At 38.0% G+C, this 9,770-nt stretch overlaps 1 long non-coding RNA gene across 1 annotated transcript; it reads right to left on the reverse strand.

The window, feature by feature from the left end:
* Positions 1-6,881: 6,881 nt before the first annotated feature.
* On the reverse strand, positions 6,882-8,338 carry LOC311079740. The gene is made up of 3 exons (XR_014605445.1): positions 7,964-8,338; positions 7,422-7,496; positions 6,882-7,132 (listed from the first exon to the last, which is right to left on the reverse strand). It is a non-coding gene; the product is annotated as an uncharacterized lncRNA (long non-coding RNA).
* Between the last annotated feature and the right edge of the window lie 1,432 nt (positions 8,339-9,770).

A 9,770-nucleotide genomic window follows, 5' to 3' on the forward strand; every position in this document is an offset into this window, starting at 1 on the left:
ATGAAGCATTGGATGTGGCCTTGTTTCAAAATACTGGTTTTGATTTAGCTGCCAAAAATCTTTCCTGTGGATTGCAAGGCCTGAAGCTGGATGGTTATAATAATAATTGTGGGCCTTTACGAGACCCGCTCCTTAGATACTTCCCTTTGTGCCCAAACAACAACCCTTCCCAAAAGAGACATACAGATTATTCCTTAGCAACAGTCTGGTTTATTGCACTTCCTGACTGAAATCATTTTGACAATCTGTTGTTTGCGGGAATGGTGACACAAATGCATTTCCAATCCTTGGCTCTGGGATTTCTATTAAGATGAGTACAAGAGTTGTCATGAAAAGCACAAGTCAAGTGTAAGATTATGTCTAGATTGCTTTGTTTTGTTCAGGGGGTGTGAAAGAGAGGAAGCTAAGTTTTATGTGTAAGCTGTCCAGCTTGATTCCTCTGGGCAAACTTTGGCTTCCAATTTCATTTCCTATACCTACAGTACTCAACAAATTCCTGCTATTGAAAAGATTCACTTTCACAAGAAATTGCATCAAAAAGTCCTCAAGTATCCATAGATCCATCAAATTGCTACATTTTACACTGGAATAGTTCAGAGCAAGTTTTACATTTTGTTTCATTTTCAAAACCCTCTATCTATGTCTGCTATGCACGACACTAAATAGGAATGTAATAAAAAACTGCATAAAACAGAGCAAATGAATATAGTGAAAGTTCTCACACCAGAGATCAGACTTTGATTGGATTTTATAAGGTAAATGTACATGAAAATGTTTTCAGAATTGCATAATGCATATGCATGCCTATACATTTCTAAAAATTCTTTGGTGCATTGAAATTAGCTCTATGCCTGTAATCACTTAGGGCATGGTTGAAAACAGCCATCTCAGGCTACGTCTACATTAATCCGGATACATTTGAAAACGGCGTTTTCGTTTATAAACACTCTCCGTCCACACTAGTGTTTTCAGGCGTTTTCGGACGTTTCAGTGTGGAAAAACGCCTGAAAACGCTAAATTCACCTTACTGCGCATGCGTAAAACCCCACAAAAGATCACTGATATGATTCAGATGGAAAAATAAATAATGAAGTTATCGCGCAATTCTTCTGACAGGATCATTTTATTTAGTAAAATATCTCACATTCACTGCGGTCCAGGTCGCACGCAGTCACCATATGTTTGGTCTAAAACGCTAAAACTGCTCTCATGTATTGCCGCAGGACAGCAAATGTGAGTAAATTCTGTCATCTTTGCAGGACTGTGATATGAACAGTGTGCAATGTAGAATATTTTTAGCAACAGTGTGAAAGTGAATAACACATAACAGGCACAATACTGGTGTATAAACATGAATATCTATTGGTACAATATGCGTCACATGACTAAATTTACGTCATCGTTTTTAATTACCACTGGTTTCACAGTCCACACTACAACGTGAAAACGGCGTTGTCAAATGTATCCACTTTGGAGTGCGTTTTCAAAAAAGCTTTGTTTTCATTAATAAAAACGGCGTCTCAGTGTGGACGGAAGGCCAAAACGGAGAGAAAAATATACATTTTCAAACGAAAACGTATTAGTGTGGACATGGCCTCAGAGTTGTTTAAGGATTAACAGGTGACTCTCATGATTACTGAATGAGAGTCAGTACATACTGTTGTAATCAGAATAATTGTGGCATCGAGTAGAGCAAAGTGGTGGGAGCTGGTTCTAGTATCACTTTTGCTCTTTCACAATCAGACATTTAATACAATTCCCTCTCTGTAGTCAATGAAAAGTTAGCACACACACTGTCAACGGAATTTCATTGGCATGCAAAACGCACTACTGAGCAAACATTTACAATGTGTTCCTCTTGTGAACAAATGAGTGAGACTAATGATACACAGCCCATGTGTACCACTCTGGTCCTTTTAACACTGACCCAATTTTACTTTTCTCACAACTTAGCAGATGGAACAAGCTTTGGCTACAATTAATTAAGGATAATAAGGAGCATTAATTAGAACAGAAATGACGAGGAACTCATTAGTCTGATATGGATAACACAGAAAAGCAATGGGGAGAGAGAGGCAATTGAACCCCTGATGATAAATAGTGTTGAGCTAACAGAGGAAGGGGAAAACATTCTCATTACAGCTAAATTGACTGAGCAGAGGACCCACTTTATTTTTCCAGAATTTTTCACATTTAAATTACAACCCCATTTCCAGAATAGTTGGGACATTTTGTAAAATGCAATAAAAATCAAGATTCTGTGATTTGTTAATTCTCTTGCACCTTTATTTAACTGACAAAAGTACAAAGAAAATATTTCTAATGTTTTCACTGACCAACTTAATTTTATTTTGTAAATATATATATATTTTTTTTTTTTTGATGGCTGCTACACACTGCAGAAAAGTTGGGACAGAGGCATGTTTACCTCTGTGTCACATCACCTTTCCTTTTAATTACACTTTTTTATTCATTTGGGAATTGAGGATACTAATTGTTGAAGTGTTGCAAGTGGAATATTTGCCCAATCTTGTCTGATACAAGACAACTGCTCAACAGTCCGTGGTCGTCACTGTCCGATTCTCCTTTTCATGATGGGTCATACATTTTCAATAGGAGACAGATCTGAACTGCAGGCAGGCAATCAGGCACATCCCTTCTATGGTGCAGAGTGTCTATGAACCACACAGTTTTAGCATGTGCAGAATGAGGCCTGGCATTGTCTTGCTTCTATAGGAAAGATGTCATCTTGATGGCAGTTTATGTCTCTGTACAATCCAAATATATGCCTCCACGTCAGTGGTACCTTCCCACATATGCAAGTCACTCAAGCCGTTTGCATGATGCCCCCCAATACCAGGACATTTGTTTGCTTTTGCACCTGTCACTGATGAAAGTCTGGTTGGACCATTTGGGACCGAGAACTTGATGTCTTTTTCCCAAAAAACAAGCTGAAACATGGTCTCATCTAACCACAGCACACATTTCCACTGTGTTTTAGACCATCTGAGATGAGCTTGGGCCCAGGGAACTCGCCAGCATCTCTGCATAGAACTGATGTATAGCTTTCTCCTTGCGTAACTTGCGAGATTCAAGTGGCATTTCTTGATGCAGCGTCAGATTGTTAAGTGAAAACGGTTTTATAAAGTACTCCTGAGCACATGTGGCTGTATTTAACAGAGTAGCATGACGGTTTCTCACGCAATGCCATCTGAGGGCTCGAAGGTCATGCACATTCAACAGAAGTCTCCTGCCTTGCCCTACACAGACTGAGATTTATCTGGATTCCCTGAATCTTTTCATAATATTATGCATGGTAGATGGTGAAAGACACATTCTTTGCAATCTTGCATTGAGAAATGTGATTTTTGAATTGTTTAACAATTCTCTCATGATATTTGGCACAAAGTGGTGAGCCATGACCCATGTTTTCTTGCAAAGACTGAGAAGCTCTTTTACACTCAAACACGAATCCCTCATCTATTACCAATTCACCTGCTCATTGTGGACTGTTTCAAAAGAGTTGGATAATCTTACTTGGATATCTTTTCACTTTTATTTTGCCTCTGTCCCAACTTTTTTGGAGTGTGTTGTAGCCATCAAAATCTAAATTTGTTTATATTTACAAAATACAATTATGTTGGCCAGTGGACATTTTTTAAAAACTTTTCTTTGTATTTTTGTCAGTAAAAAAAAGGTTCAAGAGAATTAATCAATCACAGATTCTTGATTTTATCGCATTTTACATAATGTCCCAATTTTTCTGGAAATGGGGTTGCACAAGACAGCTGATTTTAGTGTTAGTAGCCTATAGTATGTTTAGTATGCTGTTTATGTCATTAGTTCAGCAAATGAATATAAATTTAGACAGTGTTGTTGAAGTATTTATATAATTCATTGCTGATCTAGTCCTACCATTTACTATTTGTAGCATGGTAAAGCTAGCATTCTTCTTATAAATAGATTCTTATAAAACATGAGACTCCTTGAAGAACTTAGCAGAAACCACATGTGTAGTATAGCCTAGTGTATTTATTGGCTTCATGATTCATCAGTAAAGATATTTTTCGCTCTTCCCTGTTCATCTGTATGAATGCAAACATCCTGCTATCTCTAAATAGCACTGTGCGAATATCTGCATGCCATCATGTGACATTGTGTCGCTCTTCGCTCTTCTGACTTTGCGTACGAATGGAAAACATCATAACTGTCACGTGTTAAGTGTGTTTTGATTCATGTTTGTATTTCATTTCTAGTTTTTGCTGTCAGTTTGTTAACTAGTTTAGTTCTCTCAGTTTCCCTACCTGTTTGTCTCCATAGTAACAGATTGAGTTGAGTATAAGTTTATGTGTCTTGTCAATTAACTCGTTAGTCACTGTGTATGTAGTCCTGTTTTTTCCTTTGTTCTTTTGTTAGTCTTCTTTAAATATTGTTGCCTTGTTCTGTTCGTGTTTAGTCTGCTCTAGTTATCAGAGTATCTTGTTATTTTGAGTTTTGTTCTATTAAAAGTATTGCTGCAGCTAGATCCTGACTTTATCATCATTTCCTGCAACCAACACTGACAATAACACAGAACGCAAGTTGGTTTGATTGACAGGCGATCTGACCAATCATCAGTCAGGAGAGATAGTAGATTAACGTTGGAAGATTTGAACTTGAAAAACGGAGTGTACTGACGTCTTTCTGCGATTAAAACTACATTCCTTCTTATGTTCATTCATATTTATTTGATGCTATAAATTAACAAGAAGGAAGAGATGATCGGTTCACGAGCAGCTTTAACTGAGGCTCTACAGCGATCTGTCAGACACATTAAACAGCCACAAAACGGTATTTATTGTTTACATTTCTTTAAAAAATTACCAAATTTGAAAGTATCAAAATAGTATTCATATCAAAAAGTAACCTGGTCTGTCCTGTCTGTCAGTGCGTTGTCAGTGTCCTCTCTGCTCCGCGATGTATTTTTCACTGTGTGAGAACATGGTGGGGCGTGAGAGTGGCGTGGCTTGTCGGACATAGCAACAGTAACTAAAGGGGGCGGCTCTTTGCAAATGGTCAATTTGCACGACAGGTATGATTCAGTTTACGGTACTTCTCATTAATATCTATGGTATCCGCAAACAGTGATTGACTGTCGCACAACAAAATCCAATGTTGTAATGTGATTAGTTAAAGACACCCCGCAGATGTTATCCAAGTTAGCTGTTACGCTTTCTCAATCGGTGGAGCTACAGACCCTCTTATCTCCCAATAATAATAATAATCATTGCTGCGTCCCACTTCACATACTATCCGTCCTAAATGGTATTCGAAATTAGAATTAGTGTGTCCCAAATCATAGTATCTTGAAATGAGTATTCCAAAGATACCTGGATGGTCTACTTTTTTTCTGGTTAAAATCCAAAGTGCAGATCGATGCACACAATCCATTGCGCATTGGACGGGGATTCGATTAGAACTACAAACATGACAGATGTACGAGTCAGACAGTTAAGTAGAGAGGTTTAGATAAAGGGGTTTGAATGATTAATAATCAGTATCTAACCTGGTGAAAAGAATATGTTTCATCTGCAACAGCATTGTGAATTTTTGTTAAGATATGTTTGGTCATTAACTTTTAAATGCATCATGATGAGAGTTCTCCATGAAAGACCCACGACTGGCAGATCAATGTTTCTCTCCGAAACAGTAGGAAATTAAATTAAATTGAATGTGGAGGATTTTAACTTTGACAAGATGATAGATAGGGCAGTTTAAACAGTGACAGGATACACGTAACTAAGTGTTCTGCCTCTGTTAGAGGCTGTTTATAATTTACAATGGACATCTACGTTTATAAATATTATAATTTCGTGATTGTTTAATATTCTGTGTAAGTTTTATTTAACTGCCGCTATTATGTAAGTTCCTATGTGAGGACTTTTATTTTGACGCGTTTCCACAATGCGCATTGGGTAACAGGAAACGGCGAGCTCATGGTGCAGTGAACGCTTGAGATATGTTTGGCTGCGTCCGAAACCGCATACTCAATGAGTAGGTACTTAATTTCAATGAGTACTTACTTAACGAGCGCTAAAAGAGTAAATACTTTATAGCCAAATCTCGTTGAGTATGAATGCGAACCGGACATCTGATGATCTGCCATGTTGACGTTATCATGTGACCTACGACGCGTTATCACACGCGCAACAACTTAAAATATTTGAACGACACGTTTAATTCATCTATCTGTAAATATCTTGATATTGAAAAAATATATTAAGATATTTAACCTTGTACTAGGTTCTTTTTTCCTGTGTAAAAAATCTCATATTATGTATGCAAACCCATGATATATATATATATATATATATATATATATATATATATATATATATATATACCTCATAACATCAGTAACTCAACAGCCCTACCTAGAATGGTTTTCCTCAGCGTTTGTAATGTCTGCACAAAGGGCAGCTGTGCGAAGATTTGCCTTTGGAGAAAACTGTTGATTTTATACTCAAAAAATGTAAGTATCATTAATATTAAAAATTAATATTACCCCAGAATGACTTGCATTGCTATCCCACCCCAAAACATACAATAATAACAACGATAAATGCTGACCAATACTTAATTATATTACTTTTTACTGAAAATATTCAATTCAATAAAACAAACAAAATGTAATGTATGTCATATGACATAGCTATGCAGGATTGAATACACTCTACATGTGTATATAGTGAACATATCTACATTTGCATTCAAACAATTAAATAAAGCATTAATTAAATAATTATATTGTATTTACTGACAACAATGAGAAATATTAATAAATTAGTAAAAGAATGAATGAAAGTCACCATCACACAATAAACAAATGCATATACAAGTCAACACATGAAACAAAGCTTTATTCAAACTACAATCATGTATGTAGGCTGAAGGCGCTAAGGTTGTTGCGTGATGTGTTGTGCTTCACAATCTGAGGCAATAAGGGCAGGTGGAGTGATGGAGGGTCTCGTAAGGGCTGGTCTCGTAAGGGCAGGTGGAGTGATGGAGGGACTCATCCATGGCACCATCTCCAGGATTCAGCTCTGGGCTCTTCATCCTCAGCACTCACACCAGCCTACTGACATTTCAGATCCTACAAAATGCACAAACATAACACAAAAGCAGTCATTTTAACCGCACAATGTCATTTGATTTCAGTATTATTTAGAAGACAAAACCGCTTTTTTTTCACAAACGCCGCCATCATCTTCCCTTGCAGGTCCTGCTCCACCACAAAAGCTGTGCAGCTAATGCACAGAAATCAAGAATCAGAAAAGTGCTGTAATAGCTCTGTTTGAAATTACAATAATTAATAATAATTATAATAAACTACAACTTAAGATTTAAATAGTTGTAGTTATTCATTTCTGTAATATACTCACTCAAAGCCTTTGATGGCAGCATTCAGCTTCATGAGCCACTCTCCACTGGATAAACACACATCTGTTCATCTGTCCCTGTAACATCCAGACAAGATTCACAAGCTTGTTTTAACTTTTTATCCAACATAAATGTTCCTCAATTTATCAACAGTACTAATGGACAAATAAAATAGATAACTTATGTTTAGTTACTTTATAGATTTGTTCTACGTAATAGCACACATTCATCACTCAGATGTCTACGGTATTTCGTGTTGTGATGTGCTCTTATTGAAGATTTTCCTGTCAGATGTAAATGTACATTTAAAATAAGCGTCTTTAGGATGTATATGGTTTATGTAAATCCACTTTAGAGACGTAACTTACGTGTCCTTACTGGAGCTCCCCTGTTAGCTAACGTTATACATAATAAAACGTGTTTTTACAGCAGAATCACAACTATACTATACTGTGTAACGTCTTTACACCTTCAACAATTCAACAGTTTACTCTACAGTAGTTCAACACATGCAATTTTAACACAAGGACCCGTGTTTACTCACATTTGAAAGCACCCGCGTCGCTGATCTCTGCGATGTTTGATAATGACGTATCCTCTCGCGTGGCCTCCTGGGATAGAAGAGTATCCATCGGTCGAGCACTCGAAAATCTGTCCGGAAGCAGTAAACCATCCGGGAACTTCTCGTCTACTCTTTTATGAATACTGATGTTTCGAACGTACTGCTTCCTTCACGTACTGTTTTCGCCTACTATATAGTAGGAAAGTAGGCATATTCGGACGCACTTAAGTCCGAATCTCGCGATAATTAGTACGTCACCCAGGTAATTCTCGCCTACTCTTTTGGATTCGTACATACTTTTTCGCTCGCCTACTCTTTTTCCCATACTAAATAGTAGGGAAGTATGCGGTTTCGGACGCAGCCTTTGTGTTGCATCAATCCTTCTAATCCCCGACGAAAGCACTGGCTGTAAGTTTATCTGAATAATTTATCTGTCTAGTGTATACTGCAGGAGTTTAAAAGTGCTATAATTGAAGATGTTTATGTTATTGTCGTTCAACGCTGGTGCGTTGTATTGATAATGCTTCTAACCCGAGTTAGCAATGTATCTGTATACATTTTACTTGTTACATTGTTAATAAGTATGTCATTTTGATTTCTAATACGTTTTTTATATTTCTTTCATTTTATTTACAGTTTTACTCGGTTCAATGGCCGGTGTTTTTGCCCGTGTAAATTGCACTACATGATGTACCATTAAAGGAGCAAGACGCTCATATCCTGGCTCTTGAACAGAGTTTGGCTTGCTGTTTGTCTATGTACACGCTTCGAAAGCAAACACGTAGAGAGAACAGTACAGTAAAAAGCCATGGATCAGCGGATGCAAGAAGTTACAGATGTAATCATGGAAAGTGGAGGAAAAGAAAAGGCATCTTCAGAGGTTAGTTCTAAACGCTCATCATCTTCCTCCAAGTGTTCTGTTGCCAGTGCTGCCGCTAAAGCTAGAGCCAAGCTAGAGCCACGTGCCAAGATGGCGTTTGCAAAAAGACAGCTTGAAATGAAGCAGGAGAAAGCCAGGCTGGAACAGGAGAGAGCTATGGTGGAAGCGAGTTTAGAAGCATTGGAAATTGAAAAGGAAGCTGCCGCTGCTCTGGCCGAAGCTGAAGTGTTAGAGACTGCAGTAGCAATGGAACGTGATGACAATCGCAGTGAAAAGAGCATACTTTCATCAAATGTGATTTCAATGAGAACAGAAGAGTATGTGAAACACCAGTCTCAGGTGAGCTCTGACTTTGCTACCTTACCTCTGAATAACTCTCTGTTAACCTGTGTAAAGGAATCGACTCCACATGCGATAGGAAAGTCTGAGAGCATGACCGCTGCATACGACGGCGGCGCAGATACCGTTCAGGAGCGGAGCAGAATTTATCATGGTGATTGTCAGCAGCGAGCAAGATATCCAGAGTTACTGTACAATCTGCCTCATTCCATACCGAATACTGCATCTAAAGCATCTCCATGTCAAGATCCTGCTTCACAAAGGTACGCAGTCCATCCAGATATGCAGCATTTCTCTCAAAGTCAAGCCGTGCCTATGTTAGATTTTGCTAGATTTGTAGCGCGTAGAGAGCTAGTCACCACAGGACTTACTAAGTTTGATGATAACCCAGAGAACTTCAGAGCATGGGAGTCTTCATTTGTTAATGCTACACAAGACTTACAGCTCTCAGCCGGTGAAGAATTAGACTTATTAGTCAAGTGGCTGGGGAAGGAATCGTCAGATCATGTGAGGAGGATTCGAGCTGTGTATGTTACTAATCCACAAGCTGCTCTTTCACTGTCTTGGATG

Source organism: Abramis brama (assembly GCF_963993115.1).
Source record: "Abramis brama genome assembly, chromosome: 3".
NCBI lineage: Eukaryota > Metazoa > Chordata > Actinopteri > Cypriniformes > Leuciscidae > Abramis > Abramis brama.